General features: G+C 42.5%; 1 long non-coding RNA gene, 1 other non-coding gene and 3 pseudogenes across 2 annotated transcripts; 4 read left to right on the forward strand and 1 right to left on the reverse strand.

The window, feature by feature from the left end:
- Positions 1-2,355: 2,355 nt before the first annotated feature.
- Positions 2,356-2,516, forward strand: LOC119498855. The gene has a single exon (XR_005209198.1). It is a non-coding gene; the product is annotated as a U1 spliceosomal RNA (small nuclear RNA).
- A 576-nt stretch (positions 2,517-3,092) lies between these two features.
- LOC119498870 lies at positions 3,093-3,202 on the forward strand (annotated as a pseudogene).
- A 3,530-nt stretch (positions 3,203-6,732) lies between these two features.
- LOC119499259 lies at positions 6,733-6,851 on the reverse strand (annotated as a pseudogene).
- Positions 6,852-17,682: 10,831 nt separating this feature from the next.
- Positions 17,683-18,170, forward strand: LOC119485617. Its single transcript, XR_005206313.1, has 3 exons — positions 17,683-17,825; positions 17,933-18,037; positions 18,161-18,170. It is a non-coding gene; the product is annotated as an uncharacterized LOC119485617 (long non-coding RNA).
- A 3,590-nt stretch (positions 18,171-21,760) lies between these two features.
- Positions 21,761-21,895, forward strand: LOC119499327 (annotated as a pseudogene).
- The last annotated feature ends 1,688 nt before the right edge of the window (positions 21,896-23,583 follow it).

The raw sequence follows: 23,583 nt of genomic DNA on the forward strand, positions 1-23,583 counted from the left end.
AATTTTCATTTACTACGTTATTCTGCTCTTCCTGTTTCGTAACAAATAATCAAATCAAAACTTACTTGCTCCTTCTCCTTTATATATTTCTTGAAGCGCTTCATCTGCACACTCAAGATGTGGGTGACCGGTGTGTTCTGCCACCTCCTCACAGAGCTGTAGGCCTTCTTCATCACCTCCCTCTGCTCAGCACTGAATTGCTCAGGCCTGTCCTTCTGAGTGTGGTACTGGCTGTAGAGTTCCCACATCTCCTGAAAGGTGTGATGCTCAAATCCTCTCTGGCCGTAGATACACCTGTCGATGTTGGCCTCGAGGAGAGCGGAGACTTGTGGGAAGCTCTCTGCATATTCAGTGAGGTGGTCTTTCACCCACTGGTTCCCCAACTGTCCCTTTCTTTGTGGGTTTGTCACCTCTTCTCTGTGCTTGTCAAGCATGCTGAAATCATATTATACATCAACTTAGTATCGTCATCATTGATATCACAGCAATTATGCTAATGAGCAAGCAGATATACAGGTAATTTATTTTAAACATGCCATGAAAATGTTTTTTAAAATGCATAGCCTACAGTGGTATTAAATATAATATGCTTACTACTTCATGTAGCCCACATCATTTGCCACAAGCCAGTAAAATGGGGCATTCAGATACTGGCCGAACGGCAACACCAGCTTTCCGAGGCACTGCTGACGCGATGGCGCGGGGATGCCCTCTGCTCGAAGGAGCCTCTCTGCGTGTGCCAAAGCGGTGGTCTGGTTGAGCAGTTCCTGTGGAGGGTTGGGGAACACCAGCTTCTTCTCCCGATAGCACCGGGCCTCTTTGGTCGCGATCACCACAGCCTGTTGGCGATCCTTGGGGGCATCTGGGTTGTTGATCCGGATGACTGGGGTCGCCATCCCTAGTTAGCTAATTGAAAAACATAAAGAGCAATGCTACAACAACAACAGCAGCAGCAACAACAATATGATTGTTATTGTATTATAATGATATATTAATCACTAATATAAAAATTAATGTTAATATATATAACAGGTATTGATACCCTTTTAGCACACAGCAAGGAAGAGGAGGAAGTGTCAGAGCATAATGACAACTGCTAAACCCTAATTACAGCTTCTTCTCATAACTCATAACTCCTGGGCCTACAATACTGACTCCCATGCATCTGTCATTTTATCCACTTTTTAACTTCTCTTACCTTTGGCAAAGTTTTGGCTCATAGATTTGTCTTACCGATAAAACTGGAGTCAAAAAACACAATGAGAGAAACCATTGTAGTTGTTATATTCTCCTATGTTGAATACCATGGTATTTTGACAACAGGCAAAAATGATTACAGTCTCCCTCACCTCTGAAACACTGGATAGGAGTTAATTACCTATTCATTAATGAGTGATGAATTGTTTTTGGATGCCAAATAGATTTGGAGGTCAAGATTTGAAATGGTTGGTAACATATAATGTTAGGTCAAGGCAAACGTTATTATTAGATGTATTAGATATATTAGATAGATGTATTAGATTATGGTCCACACACTGTAATAGTTAGTAGCACATCAACAAGTGATATTTCAAGCTAATGCTCTTTTATACACTACAGTATTCACATATTATTATTAGATGTATTAAATATATAAGATAGATGTATTAGATATATTAGATAGATGTATTAGATTATGGTCCACACACTGTAATAGTTAGTAGCACATCAACAAGTGACATTTCAAGCTAATGCTCTTTTATACACTACAGTATCCACATAGTGGGTATAAGGAATAAAAACTAACGTTATAATTCAAAAGAGGTTTTACAGAGAGATGCTAATCTTCACCTAATGTTATTTACCTGACCCGGTCCATAGGTCTACTGTTGTACGTTGGGACTTGAAAAGCAGGTAAGGTTTAACAAGAGAAATGCGTTATAACGTTATAACAAAAGAAATATATCATTTAAATGAGAGTTTACTGAGAGAGAGACGCTAACCATTGACTTACCTGTAAACAACGTTTAGCTAGTTGACGCTAACGCTAACAAGACGTCCAGCTTCCGGCAAACGATTAAAAAGTCGACAAGAAAGAGACAGGCTTGATTTAACTTTGTAAACTAATTAATAATTTCTAACCAGAATCACAATAACGGTCGCGTTGACTTAGTGACCTGTCAATAGACCTGTTAGCTCACTATAACAACACGTCCCTCCAGCTAACTGTGCTGTAGAAAAAGAAAAGCGTGTCTGATTGGTAGTCTACAACCCTCAACCTGTAGACAACCAATCAGAGTCTAGGGTTTGAGGGTTGAGCCCACAGTTAGCTAGCCAACAGGAGGGCTCAACCGGTCTGTCTACAGTGGAATGCGTCGATCTGATTGGGAGTCTACAGTCTACGGTCTACAGTCACCGTAGACAGTCACCGTAGACATTTGCACTTCTGTAGACTCGACCTCTGCGAATTCCCCAAATGTGGGAATCTCAACTGCATAATTTCTGGTAGTGGGGGACTGCGTTCGCGCTCTCCCATGATCATTATGTCCAAGTTAAATGAAAGGAGTCCTCGGCTGCGATGGACTTAAATGTGTTGCGCAGCATGCTAATATCCAGCTTCCTAGTCAGTGTGATTGCGGCAATGTTCATTCTGATACTTTTGCAGTATGTCCAGAAAAGTGGCAGTGTTGCTGTGCAGCAGTGACTGGTGTACGTTGTGAACCTGTGTGTTGAGCAATGCCAGTTGCATCCAACTCAAATGTACCTGGCAGGGGAGATACAATGATCAAGTATTTTATGACAATCATTTTTTTTTAAAGATAAAAACAAATACAGATTAATACCAACCACATTCTTGAAAAGAAGCATTATTTTGAAGAAAAAAAGATGTATGTAACAAATAACCAACTGAGTAGAGATTGTCAACTGTGAGTGTATTGTAGTAACACGCTTCAAGTGTCAACCCAAACTAGCCAAATTTTTCAGAATGTGTGACAACATCAAAGGACGATGACATCACATCAAAGGACGATGACATCACTGTAATACATAAAACGATATGTATGAATATTCAAAATGATATATGGAAAACTAAATTTAAAATTGTTTTTTAAATTCTTATGTTGTTCACCCAGGGCGAGGCTCATTCATTGAATTCCCAAAATGTGGGAATCTCAACTGCATAATTATTGGTAGTGGGGGACTGCGTTCGCGCTCTCCCCTGATCATTATGTCCAAGTTAAATGAAAGGAGTCATCGGCTGCGATGGACTTAAATGTGCTGCGCAGCATGCTAATATCCAGTTTCCTAGTCAGCGTGATTGTGGCAATGTTCATTCTGAGGCCTTTGGATTCTTTTGCAGTATGTCCAGAAAACTGGCTGTGTTGCTGTGCAGCAGTGTCTGGTGTACGCTGTGAAGCTGTGTGTTGAGCAATGCCAGTTGCCTGTGATCCCCATGGCAGTAAGAAGTGGGGTGGTCTTTTGAATGGGACCAAATCCTTTGTGTGTACTCCTCTCCGAGGTTGTTCTTTTTTTGTGGAAGAGATGTACTCTAAACCTTCTTCCATTGCTAGCATTCTTAGGTTCAAGGTTCTGTGCGGTTGCTGGGCTATGTTTGCTTTCTTAGAGGCAGAAACAGCTTTCCAAGGTGAGCTAGTGCTAAAGGCACTGAACTCCAGGATTTTGCGTTGTTGGAACTGTCAGCCAGAGTGCTGTGTCTGAGAATGACGACCCTGTCTCTGACTCATCCAACTCATACTTACCTGGTAGGGGAGATACAATGATCAAGTATGTTGTTCACCCAGGTCTCCACATAACTTTATTGCAGTCGTGCGGTGTAAGGGGCGCAATTATGTTTTTGTGAACGTTCCTTGGCCAGAAAATCAAACAGGCGATTCACCATGGCCTTTGCACAGCATCAAGCTAGCTGGCGGAATGCTGTCCGTTTTGACCTTCTGGAAGACCTTCAGATGGACCGCCTGCAGTTTAGCCAACAAATCCTTCAAAAAGAGTTTGGTTTTGCCACTAATCAGCTGGAGTATATCTTCGCTTACCCTGGGAAAAAGACTTTTGAAGTCATCTTCACTACGTCCCAGTACTTTGAAAACTGCCTGGAGAGATTTGAGAACAAAAAAAAAACAACACCAGGATTCAGCAAGATCACCATGACACCTCTTGCAGAGAGAGATCTGAAGACTGTCCATGTCATGATCTTCTCTGAGAAAGATGCCAATCCAGTGTTGCAGGCATCAAGCACAGCCCTCCAACAGCCAAGTGAAGAACCCGCACTAGATCTGGGGGAGGAGAAATCGGATGAGGAGACGGCGCGCTTAGCCCCCAAGTTTGGCCATAGACATGCCCAATGCCCCCTCCACGTCGGCCAACCTCACTGTGCACCAGACAGACCCTTCACGAAATCCAGAACTCATCTACCGTATGGAAATGACACCGATGACGCTCCAGGATGCAGGGGCCATGTTGGACTCCTTGATGGCTAGCCTCCCCTTGCCTCCAGGCCGTGGGAAACAAGCTATTACAGCAAATTCTGGATGCTGCAGAGGCTCAAGCCTCTTCAACAGGCTCTCAATCAAGGAAACGCTACCAGGTGTCCCCTAGATCAGGTGAATCCTCCCCCTTACACCCCACTCTAATGTCCCCAACTGACTGGACCAATTCCTCCCCTACACCTCACCCATTTCTAGAGCCTAATGACGTGATTGCCTTTTCCTCTGCTACCTTAATTAAAGGCATGACTCAAAAGAAAGGCGGGGCTGAAAAACCAAAGAAAAAGAAGCGTAAGGAGATGCTCAACAGCCACTTCTAAGTTACCCCGCTAACCCCCCATCTCCTACACACTTTGTCCCCATGGCTCCACTCACTATTGCATCACTTAATACGAGAGGCCTAAATGATCCTGTGAAATGTCTGTCAGCCTTCACATTTTTACATTCTGAGGGAAATGGCATTTTCTGCTTCAGGAATGCAACATACCTTACAGAGATAACTACAAGTTCTTTGAGGACAGATGGAGCCAGATGGTAGGCTTCTCTATTTAGATGTTGCATGGAATAATGTAAATTTGAGAATAATCAATGTTTATTGTCCCGTAGAGCTCCAGGAGCATTTAGAAATCTTAAAAGCGTTACAGCCACGTCTTTTATGTGGTGGAGAGGTCATCTTGGGTGGAGATCTTAATTGTCTGGTGGATATGAAAGAAAGATTAAGCACAACCACATTAAGGCTGGATTCCAGCTCAGAAGCCTTGAAAAATCTCATTCAAGATTTTAAATGAACAGACACCTTCCGTATCATAAACCCTAGCTTACAGGGATACACTTGGTCCAATGGTAAAACCCACTCAAGAATAGTCTTCCTGCTTACATCAAAAGGGTTGCTGGCTGCTGATGCTTCAGTAACACCGGTATGCTTCTCCGATCATGCCAAAATTGACTGCACTCGTATGTTTAAAGACAAAGCACAAAAGTAGAGGTATATTGAAACTGAATGTATCCTTGCTTCAAGATGCAAAAGTGGTCAGTAGATTCAAGGAAAAAAATAATCAGTGGTTCTCTCTTCAGTTTGCTTTTAATTCTGTAGGGGAATTGTGGGAAGAGGTGAAAGTTAGAGCTAAGAGCTTCTTCATAGAGGAGGGTAAGAGAGCAGCCAAGAAAAAGCGCTTTAAGCTAAGAAAACAGCACGCAAAACTACAACGCCTTTATACAATGGCTCATGCAGATCTAGATGTTGCAGAGGACATAGCAAAGTTAAAGAGAGAGATGCTACGCCTTTCTGCAGAGGCCAGTCGTGGGCTATTAACGCAAAGCAGAATCCATCATATGGAAACAAAAATGATTTAACCCTAGCCGTGGAGAGTATGCAGAAGAACAAGGACCCTGGGGCAGATGGCTTGCTTAAAGAATTTGATATCACCTTTTGGGAAGAATTGAAGGCCCCTCTTTTAAAAAAGTATAATGAGAGTCCCCTCATGGGTAAATTCCCACCATCACTGAGAGAAGGTACTATCTCTCTTTTGTTTAAAAAGGGGGACAAAAAGGATATTAAGAACTGGCGCCCTTTTACATTGCTTGGTGTGGAGAGGAAGATGTTGGCAAAATCACTATTTTTTCGATTCCTAGAAGTGACAGAGAAAATAGCAGGGGTCGATGAGACCTGTGCAATACCAGGGTGATCCATGAGTGATAGCCTGGCTTTAGTTAGGGACTCCTACCTATATGCTATTGACCATAAGATACCATTGTGCATCTCTGGCCATGATCTAGAAAAGGCATTCGATAGGATAAACCATGCTTACTTAAAAGAGGTTCTGGTTTGTTTTGGTTTTGGCCCGCAACTGAGAGCTTGGATAGATTTAATATATTCTGATTGTTTGAGTAGAGTAATTGTAAATGGTCACACTACAGAACCCTTTCAGATCTCATCAGGGGTCAGACAAGGATGCCCCTTATCCGTTATTTTGTTCATCGTCAGTATGGAACCACTGGCCTGTGCAATAAGAAAAGACATCTCTATTAATGGACTCCTTGTCCCAGGCAGTAGTGGGAAAGAAGCAACATGTTCCTTGTATATGGATGATATGACAATTTTATGTACAGATAATAGATCATTTTTTAATGCTCTTCGATGGTGTGGTCAATTTTCCCTTGGATCTGGGGCTAAATTGAATAGAACTAAGAGCGGAAGGGCCGTTTTGTTACGGCAGCACCGGCCACGGCTGTTTGTAAAGAGAAGTGAAAAAGCTTACAGCACCTGGTATTCCCAGGCGGTCTCCCATCCAAGTACTGACCAGGCCCGACCGTGCTTAGCTTCCGAGATCAGACGACAACGGGCGTGTTCAGGATGGTATGGCCGTAAGCAACAGTCATATCTACAAAAGGCCCCTTTAAAGATGCCGTAACACCACGATTTTGTTGTTCTGTCTATATAGGTAGGAGCTGCAGATTGTCGGGAACGCAAACAAATATTCTCATTATGATGACCAAAATTGCCTTTGTAACAAACTCTGTCAGTGTTACATTTTTCAGTCTATGTTAGAAAACTATTGTTGGATTATTATCACTGATGCATCACTGTGTAAGTAGCAATTTCAAGTATCATTCTGCGCCATATCTTATGAAACAATCAAGTTTTAAATGTAAAATCTGAATGTACAAAGTGGCAATAACAATCACAAATGTAGTGGAGTAAAATGTACAATATTTCCCTCTGCAATGAAGTATAAAGTGACATAAAAGTGAAAATGCACGTCAAGCCTGCACTCAAGCAGCTTAGTTACATTCTCAACTCTGTAATTGACAGTGTTTATCATTCATGTGGGGGGAACTGTATCACTTGTAATCCGAGCTCCTTGCCCATAACTCTTACAAATATGTTAATGTCCCTACGGACAGAAATGCACACAGGCGTTAACGGTGGCGATGATCGACATCTACAAAGGGCCGTTTTGTTACGGTTCCCGTGGCTTACGGCCATACCACCCTGAACACGTGTGAGAAGAGGAGACAGAGTTGTGGAGAGTTCCAGTTTTACATTGAACATTTTAGCTAAGTTTGAGTCCTTGTTCTGTACTTTTTTATTGGAGGCATTTGTTTGCCCCCCCCCCCCACCCCCCCACCGGCGGAGGGGAAGAGGAACATCATGAACGGGATAAAGTTGAGGAATTTCATGATCATGGGACGTGAAATGAACAATAACGAGATGGTTGTCTCGTTGTTGCATCTGCCCGTCTACATCACAGACGCTCAGATCGATGGCCGGCTGCAGGAGTGGGGAGTTGGAGCTGCGTCGGAGAGAAGGAGGAGAAAGTGGCCAGGGACGAAACACGCTTCCTCAAAGTTAGATTCACGGACGAGGTGAGGTCTCTACCGTATTCTACACGTTTTACCACCATGGAAGGAGTGGAGCACTTTAAACTCATCCATGATCGGCAGGAGAGAGTATGATGTGAGAAGAGGAAAGCCGAGACTTTGAGGAATGGAGAACATTGTGAAGAAGTGAAGAAGAAAGTGATTGCTATTTTGTGTTTGTTTTCTTTCTTTTTGATCTCATGGTCACAGACTTGTCGTTTAATGTGAATGGTTTGAGGGATATGGCGAAATTGGATAACAGATTGTGGTGAGATGTGGGATTAGTTTGGTTCTGTCAGGGGGTAATTCTGGGTGCTGCCTGGGACTCTGAACTGATAAAAGAGAGAGCAGTGTTATGGTGTTTTGCAGTATAATAATAACCCAGCCATAGCAGTGATCCCCTATACATGTTTTAAATATTTGACTGTAGTTCATGAAATAAAGATTATTTATATTTTGTACTGAGACACTGGTGGTTATCTTTTCAGCCTGTCACCCGAGTAGAACGGGTTACCCACGGCCCGCTGACATTATGTGTTTCGAGGAAACTAACAGGGATGGTTGGATTGTAGGAAAGGTGAGGGAGAGGTGGAAGGGGACTATATATTACAGTAATGGGTTAGTTGGGGTGGCAATATTAGTGAAAACGGATATAGTGGAGAATATAAGGCAGGTGTATAAGGATAGTAGAGGGAGGTTATTAAGTATAGAATTTGATTATATAGATATGAGGTTTAGGTTGGTAAATGTATATATGCCGGTGATAGAAGGGGAGAAAAGGGGGGATCTTGTTGAATTAAAGCCGCTGTGTGTGCTTAACTGCATAGTGGCAGGGGACTTCAATATTAAATTGACCAGGTTAGATGTAGGTAAAGATGTAGTATTTAGGTGGGAAAAGTCGAGGAAAATATTAGTTGAAACGATGCAGGAAGGGAAATTAGTAGATGTGTGGAGGTATTATAATTTGGACAGGAGGGAGTATTCAAGGAAGCAGGTACAGGAGGGGGAATTGAAGCAGTCTAGGATTGATTTACTGTTGGTTAAAGAGGACACTCTGAGATATATAGATGATATAAAGTATAAGTTCAACACGCTTAGTGACCATGCAGCATTACTGTTTAAGATTAGAGGTAGGGGTGGAGAGAGGTGGAGGACAGTGGATGTTAAATGCTAATATTATGGTGGAAATGCAATAGAGCAAGCAGATTAGACAATTTTTTATTGGAGAAACTTGACTTTATAAACAATATTGCAGAAGATAGCATAGATATGGGGGAATGGTGGGAAGAGGTAAAGGAAGAGGTTAAGAGGATAAGTATAAAATTTGCAAGAAAGCGGAATAAGGAAGGGAGGGAGAAAGAGAGGGTTCTTAGGGAGAAGCTAAATAGTGAGCTGAGTAGAGCAGATGATGAGCCGGGGTATAATATAGAAGAGTTTTTGAGGGTCAGGGCACAATTAGCGAAGTTTGAGAGGGATAAGTGTAGGGGAGCAATTTTGAGGAGTAAGGCAAGATAACACATTGGAGGGAGAGAGATGCACTGCATTATTTTTGGGGCCGGAGAAGAGAAAGCAAAGCAGGTCATATATACAGTGCATCCAGAAAGTATTCACAGCGCTTCACTTTTTCCACATTTTGTTATGTTACAGCCTTATTCCAAAATTGATTAAATTTATTTTTTCCTCAAAATTCTACACACAATACCCCATAATGATAACGTGAAAAAAGTTTTGTTTTAATTTTTTGCAAATTTATTAAAAATAAAAAACGAAAAAATCACACGTACATAAGTATTCACAGCCTTTGCCATGACTCTCAAAATTGAGCTCAGGTGCATCCTGTTTCCACTGATCATCCTTGAGATGTTTCTACAACTTGATTGGAGTCCACCTGTGGTAAATTCAGTTGATTGGACATGATTTGGAAAGGCACTCACCTGTCTATACAAGGTCCCACAGTTGACAGTGCATGTCAGAGCACAAACCAAGCCATGAAGTCCAAGGAATTGTCTGTAGACCTCCGAGACAGGATTGTATCGAGGCACAGATCTGGGGAAGGGTACAGCAAACTTTCTGCAGCATTGAAGGTCCCAATGAGCACAGTGGCCTCCATCATCCGTAAATGGAAGAAGTTTGGAACCAGCAGGACTCTTCCTAGAGCTGGCCGCACAGCCAAACTGAGCGTTCGGGGGAGAAGGGCCTTAGTCAGGGAGGTGACCAAGAACCCGATGGTCACTCTGACAGAGCTCCAGCGTTGCTCTGTGAAGAGAGGAGAACCTTCCAGAAGGACAACCATCTCTGCAGCACTCCACCAACCAGGCCTGTATGGCAGAGTGGCCAGACAGAAGCCACTCCTCAGTAAAAGGCACATGACAGCCCGCCTGGAGATTGCCAAAAGGTACCTGAAGGACTCTCAGACCAAGAGAAACAAAATTCTCTGGTCTGATGAAACAAAGATTGAACTCTTTGGCCTGAATGCCAAGCGTCATGTCTGAAGGAAACCAGGCACCACTCATCACCTGGCCAATACCATCCCTACAGTGAAGCATGGTGGTGGCAGCATCATGCTGTGGGGATGTTTTTCAGCAGCAGGAACTGGGAGACTAGTCAGGATGGAGGGAAAGATGAATGCAGCAATGTACAGAGACATCCTTGATGAAAACCTGCTCCAGAGCGCTCTGGACCTCAGACTGGGGCGAAGGTTCATCTTCCAACAGGACAACGACCCTAAGCACACAGCCAAGATAGCAAAGGAGTGGCTTCGGGACAACTCTGTGAATGTCCTTGAGTGGCCCAGCCAGAGCCCAGACTTGAACCTGATTGAACATCTCTGGAGAGATCTGAAAATGGCTGTGCACCGACGCTCCCCATCCAACCAGATGGAGCTTGAGAGGTCCTGCAAAGAAGAATGGGAGAAACTGCCCAAAAATAGGTGTGCCAAGCTTGTAGCATCATACTCAAAAATACTTGAGGCTGTAATTGCTGCCAAAGGTGCTTCAACAAAGTATTGAGCAAAGGCTGTGAATACTTATGTACATGTTATATTTTCGTTCTTTATTTTTAATAAATTTGCAAAATTTTAAACAAACCTTTTTCACTTTGTTATTATGGGGTACTATGTGTAGAATTTTGTGGAAAAAATAAATTTAATCCATTTTGGAATAAGGCTGTAACATAACAAAATGTGGTAAAAGTGAAGCGCTGTGAATACTTTCCGGATGTACTGTATCTGAGGTAGTGGAAAGAGCAGGTAAGACAGTTAGTGGTTATGTGGAAGTGTTAGAGACAGTGTTAGAATATTTTACAGGGTTGTTTAGGAGGGGGGAGATGGATGAGGGTAGTATGAATGAGGTTTTGGGTAATATTAATAAGCAGATAGTAATCGATGATAGGGAAATGTGTGAGGGGGACATAACTTAGAGGGAGGAACAGGATTAAGAATGTGGTAGGGAGAATAATAGAGCCTTCACAAAGCTATAGTATGCCAGGGAGGGATATAGCTGATAGTATAAGTACCATGAGAGGTGATCAGATATATGAAGTATGACGGGAAGAGAGGGATAGTGGTTAGTTTGGATTTGAGAAAGGCATTTGACAGGGTGGAACATGACTATTTATTTGAGGTGTTAAAGGGATTTGGTTTTGGAGAAAGGATAGTTGGGTGGATTAGATGTATATATGGGGTAGCCAGGAGTTATGTGAAAGTTAATGGGGTGTTGACAGACAGCTTCAGGATAGAGAGGTCGGTAAGGCAGGGGTGCCCGCTGAGTCCTCTGCTATATGCTCTTTCGGTAGAACCAATAGCCAGTATGATTAGGAATGATGCTGGGGTGAAGGGAATTGAGCTAGAGCAGGAGCAGACTGTTAAGATATATAGTTATGCAGATGACACAACCATCACAGTGAGGGACAGAGAGAGTATAGAGAGGGTTATGGAGTTAATAGGGGTGTATGGGAAGGCAGTGGGGGCTGAGGTAAACATAGGTTAGTCAGAGGTTATGTATATAGGGGATGTAGAGAGGTGTGGGTTAGATTTTAGGATTAGGGAGGATTGCATGAAGATGTTAAGAGTGTATTTGGGTGTAAGGGAGTCCGTCAGAAGGGATTTAACATGGACAGGGGTTTTGAATAAAGTGAGGAGTGTGTGTGGGTTATGGAGGGAAAGAAGGTTGAAGTTGAAAGGTAAAGTAGTGGTCATAAATTCTCTAGTGACGTCTGTGTGTGTGTGTGTTAAGAGTATTGGATATGCCAGAATGGGTTAAAAAGATATGCAAAAAATCATAGTGGATTTGGGTTTGGGGGATATACCGGAGAAATGTTTGGCCTTCCAGCATTTGACAATTGCAGCAACATGATATAAGTAAATGTTTGTGAGTTTAGGAATGCAGAAAGAATTCCTGAGTTTGTTTTTAGTGTTTCAATCGTGTCCCTCAACAGTAGTTGACTCTTCAAGGGTACACCGCTTTAAGTTAATAGTTTTATAATGACGAACGGCAACAACAAACTAGGACGGACCAACACGGAAGACGGACATCGGCACGGAGATAAAGATAAAGAGATGGATAAGGAACAAAAAGCTAAGAGGGATGAGATCTGTCGTGAGAAGGAACTGACGATAAATGTTGAAATAATTTGTGAGGCCAAAATACCGATTTTTGACATTATTACTAGCGTGAGAATGTTATGCGGAGTGCTATTGGCATGCCGAGGCACGGGACCGGGCAAGTATGAAGTCACGATGTTGAACGAAAAAGGGAAACAAAGGCTGCTGGATGGATTTAAAATCGGGGAAACAAGCTTTATCGTGAAATAGCTGTGTTACGACGAGCTGATAGTTTATTTCCTAAATCTGCCCGCTTATATTTCACTGACAAAGAAATCAATGACAAGCTGCTGGGCTGGGGAGTGAGACCGACTTCGCCTGTCAAGAGGAGGATATGGCCGGGAACAAAGATCGCAGATGGCACGCGCTTTGTAAGAGTTAACAATTCAGTGACAATATACAATTCTTACAGTACTTGACCAAGTTTGACATTGCTTTAGGTTCTGAATACTTCAGAGTAATCCATGAGAAACTGTGTGGGTCACTTACTCAGCAGGCTGGTTAGGTTAATTATCTCTGAGCAGAGGCAGCTGGGGAGCCTAATTGTCCCTGATGAGGATCAGGTGGTTGAAGCCTATATCTACCCCTGGTTTCAGTGCTCAGGTGCTGACTCACTGTCTCTTTGTCAGGTAGTGAGAGCACTGTCCTGTTTTTGCTCTATCTGTATAGGGGTGTGTGAATCTGCAGAAGTACCATGTGAACCTATCTGTGGGATTCAGTCACCATTTAGCTTCTTCTCAGAGCTGGAGTCTCTTAGACTGGGTTAGGTCTGTGTGGCCTGTCTTCGCTGGTTCTTCTGTTTCATTTATGTTCTAGTCAGCTGCTCGGCAGCGGCGTTTTAGTTTTTTTAGTCTTTTCAAGATATACTGAGTGTAGGGAGCCTTCCTTTTAGGTCTGTTTTCATTTGGTGTTTCCCCTCTCCCTTTAAATCGCTTGCGATGTTTGTGGTTATCCTTCAGGATTAACTTTAAGATTCCCCTGGTCCGCGATTGCGTCCCTTCCTTCGTTCCCCTGACACAAACAAGTTAAAGTGTGTAGAATATGTATTCAGCCAGGGTGTATCCTGAGGGAATGCCCTGAATTTTACTGTCATAAGTGTGGAGTGCAGGGTCACCATGCAAGTGTCAGGATCACGGTTTCAAAGGTGGACCCAAATGCAGAAAGATCAGGCAGAAAGATAAATTCAACAAAAAGCAAGCTTTAATTGCAAAGTCTGTGGACAAAACAACTTTACAAAAACAAAACCAGAGTCCAGATCCAAAGAAATAGCAAAGTACAAAAGACACACACCATAAAACAAACTGAGAACAAAACCAAAACTACAAACCAGAAAACACAGGCAGAAGGAACACTAGGCGTATGGCAAGGACGAGAAGCATGCAGGAAGGACAAAACAAACTGACAGAGACAGAGGGGAACACACAGGCTTAAATACAAGAGGGTGATAGACACAGGTGGAACAAATCAGTGCAGGGCAGACAATCAACAAAGGCGGGAAAACAAACAAAGGTAGGAAGTAAAACCAGACAAGAACACAGGAGGAGTGAATTTCAAACTAAAACAGGAAACACTACAACGCAGAATAAAATAACAGAAAACTCAAATCCAAGAAAATCAAATCATTAATAGACTAAAAGGAGGAACACAAGATCAAAACAAACGGACACCAGGAGCGGACACCAGGAGATGCAAAATATGCAAGAACTCAAATAAAGAGTGCATTTGGTAATGTAAATCAGGAAAGCAAAATGAATGAGACTGATAATTAAATAGCTGATAATGTGCAGAATGATGAGATGGTGGATGAGGAACTGGGAGAGGATAAGGAAGGTGAAGGGGAACATGAAACTGCTGAAGAAGACGAGGATAACACTGTGGAGGACGTTGACAAAATGATGGATGAAAGAGAGAGGCAAGAACTAAGTTCAAGCCTAGATGAAGTCAATGAGAGCATGCTGCTGAATGGGTCAGTGACAGCTAAGGAGGTAGAGGAGGGCTAGACGAGCCCCCATGTCTCCTGAGATGAGAGACTCTATTGCAGCTATAAGCTCCAGAAAATAATTCTTCCCAGTCCTCAGTCTCGCTATTCACATCCAATAATAATGATTCAGAAGAAGAAATGGATTTGGCACTACTTATACCTGCACAAAAAAGGCTAAGCCTTAAAGTGGCTGGAAAAAAGGCTAATAAATTGAAAAAGAAGAATGTGTAATTGAAACTTAAAGTGGCAGTAGGCAACAATTTTTTGGCATAATTTGGCAAAAATTCCATAATAACCTTTCAGCATATTGTAATTCAAGTGATCTGAGAAAAGACTACACCTCTGCTCCTCCTCATGGCTCTGTTTACAGGCTTTAGAAAATCTTGCCCGTGACGGCAGACTTTGACCAATCACTGGGCATTTCAGAGAGAGTGTTCCTATTGGCTGTTCCACAAAAGGAGATGCGCGTTCACGTCTGGTCTCTGCAGATAGTGAAAGCCTCGGTCAATGGCGGAACAACCTATTGAAAAGCTTGCTATTCCACTATTGGCAGCAACTGCCTACACCTCAAAACAACCCAAAAAAAGAAAGACAGACTTTTCAAAAAGACAGTCCAAAAGAGAGTCCGACAATAAGCGGAATAAAACGCGTGTCAATATCGGCGAAGCGTTTCAGCGGTGGAGAGATCTCCGGGACAGCATCGGCCTCACGTTGGACTCTGAGCTAGCCATTCTTCTCCTGGACAGGTAAGCTACTAACTTTGTTTTCCTGTAATATCTCAATGTTTTGTACTGATTTGTTTGTAGGTAGCTTTACCGTGAAAGCAGGCGATGAGTAGCCAGGTTGAAAGTACGTTAGCCTTCTGCTAACCGTAGCCCGAGGCTTGCTGCGGCTAATTCAAGTCCATGTTTATGTTTATGTATCTACTGTAGCTAGATCCTTGAATCACAGTCTGTCATCTCAAAGGGCTTTATAGACCCATAAGTTTACTAAGAAGAATAACGGACGGTAATTCCCATAGAATTGCCGCTATATAACGACACATCACAGTCAGTAGTACTCGATACAGTAACGTTACTCATACAGTAACCTGTATGAGTAACGCTACTCATAATTCTCCGTTCAGTATTGTTTATTGTCCCATGGGGGAAGCGCGTTTTCCACCGACATAATCTAGCCCTCATATTGTTATAAACCAGTTTCTTTAGTTTTCGTGGTTTGCACAAAACAAACAGCCTTCAAACTACCCCATCCCCCATCCCCCATCCCCCATCCCAGCAACATCCACCCCCTGGATAGTTATTTGTGTTTACAGTCATAATGTGAACAGGGCTTGCAGCAATTATTATTTAGCGAACTAAACTATTACTATTACTATTTTTTATGTTATTGAGTCCTGATTTCCAAATTACATTCCATTTTGTGATTCATATTTTCCCGTTTTATTTTGTTTTTTAACAATAAGCATATAACCCCTTCCCCCACCCCCCCCCCCCACCCCACACACACCCCACACACAACACTAACCCCCACCAGCAGTGGAGTTGGGTTTCACCTTCATTCACAACCTGTACAGTCATTTCTTAGTAATCTCAGCCTAGAATGTCACCATTTCTTATTTATACTTTGTTTTATATTCCTTTTGCAATGACATGTATGATCAAAATCTATAATGGTATTGTATGTATGTGTTTTGCAGCTATGAGAAGATAAGGGTAATGTCAACACCACACAAGGTTGGACACTTTGCCAGACTGCCAGACCCAGCAGTATCTTGCATTTTGGCTGAATCTCTCTCTGACCGGTGAGTCTAACTTGTTTTGTTTTTTTGGCTATTATGTGCAATCAGAATTGGCTTATGCCTTTCCATTGATGTCCACATGAAGAATCATTGGGAAACCAGCTGAACTTGTCAAGACAGATGCCCTCCCTCTGGTTCATTTTGATTTAAACTTGATTCCCTAATTTTCAGAGATGATGACTTCTCTGTAGCTGGTGTTGGCGAGCTGGATACCAGCAACAATGAGGATGCATCAGTACAGGAACTTGATGCAAGGTATATTTTCCATGCCAGTGACAAATATGGTAGCATATGAGTTATATCCTGCATTCTTGGTGGTTATATTCTGGTCTCAGAGTTTGTGATGAGCAGTAATGTGATCTTATTCTCTTATTATTTCATTGTGCTTAGTATGACATCACTTGATTTGAATGCTGACCGCATCAATGTAGAGGAGTTCAACGACATTCAGAATTCCATGTAAGTTTATCTGTTTTTGAATTTCCTCTTTATATTTTGAGCATGTGCCCCTTTGTATATTGGTGCAAGATAATATTACTAAATAATTTTATCCTGTCTATAGCACTGACTGGGCAGATGACACCTTGTGCCATGCTGAAGAGACAGTCTGTCTCATCTTTGGAGGAGGAGGAGGAGAAAACAGGGAAGTCGACAGTGATGACGACAGTGATGCTGATTACATCTTCCCTTTGTGTGTCCGGTAAGTCACTGTGGTGTGTGTAATTATCTATCCATCCATTTTCTTTTTTTTTTGGTGTCACGGGAGGGGCCTGTAGCTTATGTTCACATTCAGTGAGTGCAAGGAATGTGATTACATAACAGGTGTCCTACATGTCTGAAATGATGTATCCATTTCACAGTGCTTTTTTTGTGATTCATAATATTTTCCCAACAGAACTGGTGGTGCCCTCCCCTCTACGAGCATTCGCTTGGATGCACTTCCAGCCATAAGTATGGAGGACACTGTGCATGACTCTTCAGACGTCGGTCCGACTCACACAGATGCACCTGAGATGACAGAAAAACTCCAGCCCCAGAGAGAAGACGAGGTCATTGGCCAGCCAGCTTCTATTGCCTATCATCTAAACGAGTACCTTCTGCTGCCCATCCCCATGTGTACCGCCAAGGACCCTGTTACCAATGCAGCGTGCCAGGCCCATGGACCCTTTCAGGTGACGGTCAAATCCAAGGCCACAGCTGCCATCATTGAGTGGGTGAGTATTTATTTTACAGTATTGATATTATGTTGTCTTTTAAAATATTTGGACAAACGTGAAACGGCACGGAACAGTGTCATCATGGAGAAGGAAGCCTTCATCCGGACTTTTGACACACTTCGTCAGGAAATAGGAAATTTGAGCGAAATATGTACTGATGCTCATAGCCAGATAGCTGCACTCTTTAGTACGTATATAGGTTTTTAGTTTGTTATTCATTTCTAATTAGTGTGTTGACTTATGCAGGAGTCGTGCAGATGTCTGTACTTACAAATGTCATTTGTTCACTGTTCATACAGCCAAGGGCATATATAAGTCATGGGGAGTTCGCCATACCCTTGACATGTGGCACGGATCGAAAAACCTTGGAAAGAAGATCCACCAGGTAATATTATGGAATGTATTTCATTTGAACTCATTGTCACTTCGTCACAAAACTTGCTTACACCAATCATTTTCTTTGATTGTTTTTGCATTTCATTCTGTGGTCAGGCGAGCCAGCAGAAGGGGTGCTCCATTTTACTCATTTGGAGCAAGGATGTGTGCAACCACTTTTGGTTTTGTGCCAAAATGTCGGCAACCTATGACGACTTCTTTGTAAGTACTGTATGAACTGTTATTTATATTGCTACACTTGTGGAGCCAGAAATATTTCACAGCTGCAGACATCATTTCAGCGTAATGTGTCGGATCATTGCTGATGCGTTATTGTTCTCTTAGGACATGTGGGTTGGCCTACTCCATCACGTCACAGGAGAACACGAGTGGGCTCTTGGCGCCTGTCACCATGGACCCTTGTCGGACAACAGGGACAAGGAATGGATAGAGAAGGGATCTGTGGCACACAGAGCACTCACTGAGATAGTGCTAAATGCACGCTGGCTGGGTGAAGTAGTGAAGTACCTGGGATTTAGGTATGTGGGCATGGGTTTTACATGTAATGTTTATGTTCACAAGTATTTAACTCAAACAAAGGAAGCTCCTGGCTTACTCCCTACAAACCCACATAGGGAAGAAAAAAGTGAATAAATCTTGGTAAAAGATCATGCAGAGAGTGGGTCCCTTTTTGAAAAATCTCTAAAATACAGATGATTGTAAATCATGCAGTGACTTGATCAAAGTCCTTTTTATTTTTTTATTGTCCACCACTGGTGGTGACTATATGTATCAACTAATGACTAATGACAACATAAAAGATCTAATACTTGTTTTTTTCTGTTTAGGTCTGCAGCAGAACTTGAGTCCTTTCACAACCACATACTGATGTATGCCAGCAAGAGATTCAGTTTCACCCCGCCCGTCTATTCAGCTCGCACCCTGCTTGCTGGTTTGGATTATAATCATCATGTCCACCGACCAGTGCAGAGAAAAGCTGATGGCTCCATTGAGTAAGTTCTTAAATTGACAACAGTATACCCACTAAAACGGAAGTATATTAGTTTTATAATATAAGGTCAAATTTATACATGAATAATTATAATGAATGTTGCCCTTGCACAGGCAGCAGTTTTGCAAATTTATCACAAATTCATTTTTCAATAACCATCTTTTCCTGTTTCGGTCATATGCTAATTTCATTATGTCAGATACCGGAAGCTGTACAACAAGAAGTCGCGGAAGTGGAGCCTGTACACAATGAAGGTCGACAAGGACTATGGCTACATTCCTGACCTCCAGAGGGCCATCCTCCGAAGCCGCACCACAGCAGACAGAGGCATGCCGCGTGTGAGACGCCAGAGGCCTGATGACCCGCGGCAGTATGGTGTGCTATGTGGTATTCCACCTCCAACCACAGAGGAGCTACTGCACACACAAGTCAGTCGACGACAAGGTATGGAAGTTCTTTCAGTGGGCCTCATTCAACATCCCTTCTCCAGAAACCCAAATTGCATGTTTTCACACTAACCCTTGCAGCCTTCACAAAATAGTTTCTCATTCACTGATTCTGATTTTAGTTGATAAAGGTTGCATATAGATTTTGTTAATTACAATCAGCTTTTTGACGACTACAGAGATGTTATATGAAAGACATAATTTATGATAATGTAAAGACATCACGCATTGACACACAAAAAGAGACGCATTGACATGTTGTCATTGAAATAATATGGTACTATAGCATGAGAGGCAAAGTAAGAAACTTCTCAACCAACAAAAGACCAGCATAGAGTTGCATGCTAAATAAGTTATTATATATGCATAACAGCAGCCTTTTAAAAAATATTATAGCCTATATATATATATGGCCTACATGTGTGACGTTATAGTCAAAACTAAACAACTGATTTCAAAATTCTAACATGCTATTCTTTGTTCATTCGCAAGGCCAAGGACTACCTAAGTGAGCAGCCGACCATAGGAGAAGATGTGACCCCTGCGACACCTCACCTGAGTCGACCCCACCTACACCCCTACTATGGCCACCACTCAAAAATACTGACCAGGGGTCAGACATGTTCTATAGGCTTAGCCCCACTGAAAGATGGTGTACTTATTTTTTAATTTACCTTTTTTTAAACTTTTTTTGTGGTGTGTTATGAATGTTTGGGATTGTCATCTATATTTGGTGGTGTGGGTCAGAGTATCTGTCCCTAATCCTCCACACACAACAGCTTGGAATTACAGTTCTGTTACCCCGCCCCAAGGCTCCATACTGCCACACAACAAACTGCCGGTAAGCAGCATACCGGAACTGTCTGTTGTCCTCTCCGGGATTGGGTACGTCCTGCTGAGCCCTAATGTCGTTCCAGATCCTCCTGGCCAGGCGAAGGACACCCTCATGGGGGATGTAGAGGTCCACATGACGTAGCAGGGAAATGCAGTTCTGTGGTGGCTGGCCACAGCACTTTCTTTCCACGTCAGTGGGCATTTCCCTGCACCTCATGCAGACACACCACTCAGGTTGATTGGGGTCCTGGCCAGGAGGACCTGGTGGAGGAGCACTGACCATTAGATCAAATATGAGGCTGGGATCCCTCAACAGACATCTCCCCAGAAGCTCCCGACACTGCTGCAGGCTCAAACACTGAATTCTGGCCTAGAAAGACAGTAGATCAGGGAAAAAGTATTACTTTATTTATGAACAATAATGATCATAATGTGGACATAAAGTATGGACATGTTATATTTTGAGATACCTGTTCATCTGATATCCGTCGAGCTTGTAGTTGTTGTACTCTGCTGAAGTCATCTTCAGCCAGAGGGTCTTCAAGCTGACTCTGTCCTCTCCCCCGGCCAGACCCTCTGCCACGTCCACGTCCATGTCCACTAGCTCTCCCTCTTCCTCTCCCTCTTGCTCGTCCATTCGTAGCCGGCTGCTCCACGACGGTGCTCTGTCAGTAATAGATATGTAACAAATGTAAAATTACCATTTCCATTATGAATAACATGATCATGGTTTTATTTATTTTCAGATGTGTAAAGTTATCTATACAGACTAAAAAACAGTAAAGTTAGAAAGATAGCGTTACTGAAACTTGAAGAAGCAACTGGCCGTTGGCTAACGTTAGCCAGCTAGCTATGCTATAGATTGAATAAAACATTGGGCTACGTTGTTTCTAAAGTTTAGCTCATCATTTCGTCTAGAAAATAAACAATTGCTTTTATTCAGTCTATAAACGAAACACTTCAAATGCAGCAAAGTCTTACAATACTTTAGCTTTTGTTGACGTCGGTCTCCAGCGTTATTTTACACTAAGCATAAATACTGTCTGTTGTCATATGTTCAAAGTTGTCCGTGGTAGCTAAATGTGGTCTGTGACAAAGTATTTTTCTCACCTGTGACTCAGCCATGGTAACTGTTGATGTCGTTAGAAGATGATGTTACCATGGTAACTGTTGATGTCGTTAGAAGGTAATGTGTAGCTCGCTGCGGTAGCCTCCTCAGATGTAGCGAGCACGTATGAAGCGCGTGCATATGCCCGTTCTCGTGTGGGGGGAGGGGCTTCGGACAGAGAGGGGAGAGTCGAGAGAGGAGAGAGAGGAGAGAGCTGCTCAAGGGGATGCAGGATTTTGCGTTTTCCGGATTTCTACGCACTGCAGCTTTAATACCAACCATATTCTTGAAAAGAAGCATTATTTTGAAGAAAAAAAGATGTATGTAACAAATAACCAACTGAGTAGAGATTGTCAACTGTGAGTGTATTGTAGTAACACGCTTCAAGTGTCAACCCAAACTAGCCAAATTTTTCAGAATGTGTGACAACATCAAAGGACGATGACATCACATCAAAGGACGATGACATCACTGTAATACATAAAACGATATGTATGAATATTCAAAATGATATATGGAAAACTAAATTTAAAATTGTTTTTTAAATTCTTATGTTGTTCACCCAGGGCGAGGCTCAGCCATTGCACTGCGGTTGTGCTGACTCCTGTGAATTCCCCAAATGTGGGAATCTCAACTGCATAAGTTCTGGTAGTGGGGGACTGCGTTCGCGCTCTCCCCGGATCATTATGTCCAAGTTAAATGAAAGGAGTCCTCGGCTGCGATAGACTTAAATGTGCTGCGCAGCATGCTAATATCCAGCTTCCTAGTCAGTGTAATTGTGGCAATGTTCATTCTGAGGCCTTTGGATTCTTTTGCAGTATGTCCAGAAAACTGACTGTGTTGCTGTGCAGCAGTGTCTGGTGTACGCTGTGAAGCTGTGTGTTGAGCAATGCCAGTTGCCCGTGATCCCCATGGCAGCAAGAAGTGGGTGTGGTCTTTTGGATGGGACCAAATCATGCCAGTATCTTCACTTTAGCTTTAAAACTGAGCCCGCTACAACCTAAAAATCACAAGTTGCTTGAATGCATTAAATAAATGAGTGGAGTTGAAACAAGTCAGCGTTAATGCATTATTATTGCGTTAACCTTAACAGACCTAATAACAGAAAAAAACAGATCTCTTTTAATATGTTTCTTCTATCTGATTTGCTTTCATTTGAAATGTCCTCAGAAATTCTATTAGCAAAACTACACGCAATGTTCCCTTTATAAATCACAGTCCACCTGGAAATGTGCGCACATTGATCCGCCTCATATCCCGCCCACTACACGCCCACTTTCAACCATAAATGGTCGATGCAAAGCACCTCATGAATGTTTCTGCATGTGAATGAGCCTGTTGATCAGTGGATCTTTACGGTGAATCACGGCGACTACCGAGAGGAAGACAGAGAAAAGGAGTTTTTCTGACACAGAGATGGAGGAGCTTGTAGGTGAGGAGGTCTCTGAACACTCGTTCCCTCCTGATTCTCTCATTCACGTCACGTAGTCCTCACAGTGACGGTATATCCACCAGCACCATGCAGCATGTTCCGAGTCTCACCGCTGTGTTTATATCTTTACAGCAATCAAACTGATCCATTCACTTAAAATGATCAAGACAATCAGTAATATCCCCCACCTGGATATCATTAGAAAAAGGAAGTTTGACAGGTGTACACTATTTATTTATTTAAGTTTTTATGGCGAACTTGTCCTGCATTATGATTAGGACTGATAATGATAATGAGGATATGGAGAGTAACGATTGTGTGACAGCTGTCACTGGCTTCATTTACACACTTTGTTAATTTACACTCTCCATACTGGTGAAGATGTGCCGGGTGGAGGTGACTGGAGGAGGCAGAGTGGCGCACCGCGGTGGCGCACTGGAGACAGTCTGATAGTTGCATCGGATAGTTGTTTTCATTTTGTGTATTTATACTGTATCTGTCCATATCTAATAAACCATACATAAATTAATAAGTCATGTCATCACTGCAGCGATTTTACACAACAACTTTATGAAAACTAATATGGTACTTGGTGATATCTGCACACTATTAGAAGATATTATTAAAACTATTGGCGCTCTGTTCTGCCATTCTTTAATGCTATTTGATATAATCTTGGATTTCTACAACCTGACTGCCAGTGTCGGTAGTCCGGCCCGATCTCCTCTGAGCTCCAGAGGTGGAGGACGTGATGGAGACAGCGCTGATGAGATATTGAGCGGAATTTGCTTTGAGATTTTAGTTGATCTTTCACATTTGTAAGGTGCTTATGGAATAGTTATGGCCCACTAGCGCAAAGAACACTGCTGTTTTAAATATTTATGATAAATTGGATATAAGTATGAAGTGAAGTTAAATGTGTGAGAGGCATCATTA

This window comes from Sebastes umbrosus, chromosome 1, assembly GCF_015220745.1.
Source record: "Sebastes umbrosus isolate fSebUmb1 chromosome 1, fSebUmb1.pri, whole genome shotgun sequence".
Lineage (NCBI taxonomy): Eukaryota > Metazoa > Chordata > Actinopteri > Perciformes > Sebastidae > Sebastes > Sebastes umbrosus.